This window comes from Panthera uncia, assembly GCF_023721935.1.
Source record: "Panthera uncia isolate 11264 chromosome C1 unlocalized genomic scaffold, Puncia_PCG_1.0 HiC_scaffold_4, whole genome shotgun sequence".
Classification (NCBI taxonomy): Eukaryota; Metazoa; Chordata; class Mammalia; order Carnivora; family Felidae; genus Panthera; species Panthera uncia.
This window is the reverse complement of record NW_026057585.1, coordinates 87,021,481-87,025,901: the sequence shown is the minus strand read 5'-3', so window position 1 is coordinate 87,025,901 and position 4,421 is coordinate 87,021,481. Positions and strand designations below refer to the sequence as shown.

Below are 4,421 nucleotides of genomic sequence, written 5' to 3'. Positions count from 1 at the left end.
AAAAATTAAAAAAAAAAAAAAAAAAAAAGAGCTGTGTGTCCGTCAGCAAGGGAGAACCGAATGCCCACTGCCTAGGACTTTTGAGGGGGATTAGCAGAGCACTGGGGCCTGCTAGTGCCACTGAGGACCTGGCTTTTAGACTTAATTTAATTTAATTTAACTTATATTTAAATCTGGAAACTGACTCAGTGTAAAATATTTTCCTATGAAGGACAACTTTGTTGTTTTGGTAGGACTGCATCACACTTTTCATGTATTTTTCTCTAACTAGCTGCTTAATTAAGATATAATTTACATACCATTAAATTCTCCATTTGAAAGTATACAACTCAGTGGCTGTTAGTATATTCACAAGGTTAGGCGACCGTCACCACTAAATGCAGAACATTTCATCACCCCAGAAAGAAAGCTCATACCTGTTACCAATCTCTCTATGTTCTCCCCTGCTCCCAGCCCCTGGCAACCATAATTTACCTTCTGTCTCTATGAGTTTGCCCATTCTGGACGTAGCATATAAATGGAGTCATTTAATATATGTTCTTTTGATTCTGGCTTCTTTCACTGAGCATAGTTTCTCAAGGTTTCCTTCATCTTGCATTTACTCCTTTTTATGGCTGAATAATATGTAATATTCCTTTGAAAGTATATGCCACCATTTGCGTATCTATTCATCAGTTCACAGGTATTTGGGTTGTTTCCATTTTTTGGCTACGAGCCCTTGGAAACATAGCATTCAAATTGAGATGTGTGGTAAGTGTAAAATCAATTCCAGATTTCAAAGACTTGTACAAGAAAAGAATATAAAATGCCTTGTTAACACTTTATTTGTATTGGCTGTATGTTGAAATCACACTTTTTTTTTTTTTTTTTTTTTACATATGTTGGGTTAAATAAAACATATCCTTACAAAAAACTAGCCTGAAAACAAGACCGGGAAGGCGTGAGCCGCTGGGGGGTTGGGGGGTGGGGGTGGGCAGGGGCAGGGGTAGTTCAGGGCCTGAAATGCAGAACAGGTTGACTCAGCAGCCAGAGCAGACACTTTTGGTCACCCTTCCTGGGCACTGAGGGCAGCTGCAGGGAGGAAAATCCAGGCAGGAGTTGGGAGCAGACCCGCACGTAGAATTATGGACAAAAGGAGTAATTGCAGTGGCCAGTGACAACAGTGGCTTCTCCTGGCACCTGGCCTGGGTCGGGGCTGCAGAGATGCTCACACCCCCATAAGCTCCCCGGCTCCTCCCAGTGGGAGAGGCCTCCTTACCCCTGGGCACCGGGCACCTGGCTCCTGAGTGGCCATCAGGAGCCTGGAGCCCCGGCTCTGCACTGTCACCATCCTGCTGTATGTCCTTGGGCAAGTCCCTTCCACTCTGGGCCTTGTCGGGCAAGGGGATTGGCTTAGGGGATCTGGAGCGTTCTCCAGCTTCACTATTTAATATAACAATTTTAATATTAATATTTCCTATTCTAAATGAAAAAGTCCTGAGTCAAACAGATGGGAGATCAATCCCGGCTTTCTCCTTATGGGCTGTGTCACGTCTCTGCCCCATGTTTCTCCATCTATAAAATGGGGTAAATAATAAATAGTTACCTCACAGGGTCACCGTGTAGTTTAAATCAGATAATCATTGCTGAGGCTGAGTGCTTAACTAGGTACCAAGTACTGTCCTAAGTGCTTTGCACAGATGAGCATATTTAATCTTCCCACCAAACCCTCCAAGGCAGGTCTCATCAGTTCCATTGCCAAGGGCACATAGTGACAGTGTTTCAGAGCAAGGGTTTTTAAAGCCAAGGGTTTTTAAACTTCCAGAGTTCTTTATGTCTCATGCTAACCCAGTGCCAGCACACATAATAAACCCTCAGTAAGTGTTGGAAGGGAGAGGGAGGCAGAACCCCATGGTTGTTGATATACCTCGATGGAGACACTATTAAGCTCCCCACCAAACAGACAGGGACACCAGGCCCAAAAGGATGAAGTGATGTGTCCTGGGCCACCGCCAAAATGGTGACAGTGCGAAACCCAAGTATCCTGGCTCAGAGCTCCCTCAAGTCTTTGAAACAGGAGTGGATCTCATGCAAATCTGCTGGCAGATGAGTGGCCCCAACCCAGGCTGATCTCAGAACTTATCACTTGGCTGATTAACATCTGAATATCAGCGCAGTGCTTCTGGAAATGCCTTTGTCTTCCTCTGTGTAGAGTCCCTGAACTCATCTAGGTAGAATCCTTAGTTGTTAGGTCTCGCATTTAATAAGAATTGTCTGCCCAGGGCACTTAAAAAGTCACTCTTGGCTTGAGACTCAGTTCAGATATTTCTTGAGTGTTTACTGTGGGTAGAACATGTTTTTTTTTTTTTTTTTTTTTTTTTTTTTTTTGGGTAGAACATGTATTAGCTGCCGGAGCTACAGGGAGATGAAGGAACTACCTCCCTGCCCTGCCCTCCGGGAGTTCCCAGTTGAATCAGACAGATAAAAGAAATTCCCTTGCTCAAGAATAATTGCTTAAAGATGGGCAAAAATGATAAAGGCCAGTGTTGGTGATGGTGTGGGGAAGGAATCACTCTTGTTCCCTGCTGGTGGGAAAGGAACTTGGTACCACCTTTCTGGAGAACAGTCGGTCACAGGGACTAAATGTCATAAAATTGTGCCTGCCCTTAAGATCCTGCAATCCTACCTCTTGAAACCGGCCCCGGGGAAATAATTGTGGCTGGGCACAAAGATTTAGCTGTAGTTATGTTAATACAGCATTGATTATACTAACGACAAACTGGATGTAACTCGAATGTCCCTCAGTGGGTACCTGGTAAATGAGGCCAGGTCTTCCATACAAAGGTCTTCATAGAACATTTCATGCTGGAAAGAGGTTCACGTTGTTGCCTAATGGGAGAGAAACAGCAGGTAACAACAGTATCCGTGGAGTGATATCATTTTTTTTTTGTTCAGGATACATATTTGCCACCATGAGAGCTAACATTTATTGAGTCAATTACAGGGATTATGTCAATCCTACAACATAGATCATTTCTTTAAAAAAAAAAAAAACCTTCTAAATATACTTTTTAATTTCATAGATGCGGTCTTTATTTTCATTTTACAACTGGGGAAATGAGGTTCAGACAGTTTAGGAGACCAGGCCACCTGTGTATAGCTGGGATTAGAATCCAGCTCAGAGAGCCTGTGCATTTAACCCCGGGGGCTGTGGCCTTCCTGTAGCAGAGAAAAAGGTAGGGAAGAGCCACAGTAGTTCTCTTTGGATGAAAAATTTTCAGTTATTTATTAAATGTATTGTTACTTAATTTAGTCTTCATTATATTTATCTGCATTTTCGTTTTTGTTTTTTTTTCTCTCGATGAGCACGGTTATTTTTACTTCAGATAATACTGGCCTATTGACCCTACAAATCAAAAAGATCAAAAGCTTGAACTGTCAACAGGGTTTTTTTCCCTGCCATGCCTTCCAACTGCCAGAGGGCTGTTTCAGGCTAAGGAGCAGGCACACCAAGGTCCAAACTCCTGCAAAGAGCGGAACCTCATCCCCAGCCAGCCCCCCTCACGCAGGATCCCAAAGGGCTAGGTTCCAGCCGAAGGGGTTCAGTCTACCCACCAGCCCCTGACCTCCAAGGCCTGGACCTCACCTGCAATTCAAAGGTGGGCACTCTGGTCACGGTGGCCCCATTCCTCTTGATGTAAGGCTTCCAACCACCTCATTTCAGAATGAACCAGGCAAGGAGAATCCCAAAGCAGGTGGCAAGGATTCTTAAGAAAACCAAGATTCATGTTTTTCCCAAATCAGTTAGCGATCCCCTAGTCACCACCCACCAACGGGTTAGTTCTTTTTACTCCCTGTGCTGGCTGGATGCTGTAATAACTTCATGATTAAAACTGTCATGGGGCGCCTGGGTGGCTCAGTCGGTTAAGCGTCCGACTTCAGCTCAGGTCACGATCTCGCGGTCCGTGAGTTCGAGCCCCGCGTGGGGCTCTGGGCTGATGGCTCAGAGCCTGGAGCCTGCTTCCGATTCTGTGTCTCCCTCTCTCTCTGCCCCTCCCCCGTTCATGCTCTGTCTCTCTCTGTCTCACAAATAAATAAACGTTAAAAAAAAAAAAAAAGAATAATTAAAAAAAAAAACAACTGTCACAACGGCTCTTAGACGGCCATATCTTAGGTTTCCACCCTCTGAGGAAAGGGAGACGTTGAGAGCAAGCCAAAGAACTGTTGGGGAGGGGGGGCAGGGAGGAGTGGGAGCGTGGGCGGAGGAGGAGGGCAGGGAGTTGTAACCATACCGAAAATAGCAAAACGGTAATAATAAACTTAACCAGCATTTACTGAGAACTTAGACATGCTGTGAGGTTTACATGCATGATCTCATTGAATCCTCCCTTAAAACACCAAGAGGTAGATCAGGCACTGTTACTACATGACCTCAAAGGTGG

General features: G+C 44.7%; 1 long non-coding RNA gene across 1 annotated transcript; it reads right to left on the bottom strand.

Annotated features, from left to right (window-relative positions):
• Window positions 1-801: 801 nt before the first annotated feature.
• LOC125912971 (uncharacterized) lies at window positions 802-4,051 on the bottom strand. The gene is made up of 3 exons (XR_007454885.1): window positions 3,626-4,051; window positions 2,792-2,868; window positions 802-1,554 (listed from the first exon to the last, which is right to left on the bottom strand). It is a non-coding gene; the product is annotated as an uncharacterized LOC125912971 (long non-coding RNA).
• Window positions 4,052-4,421: the final 370 nt, after the last annotated feature.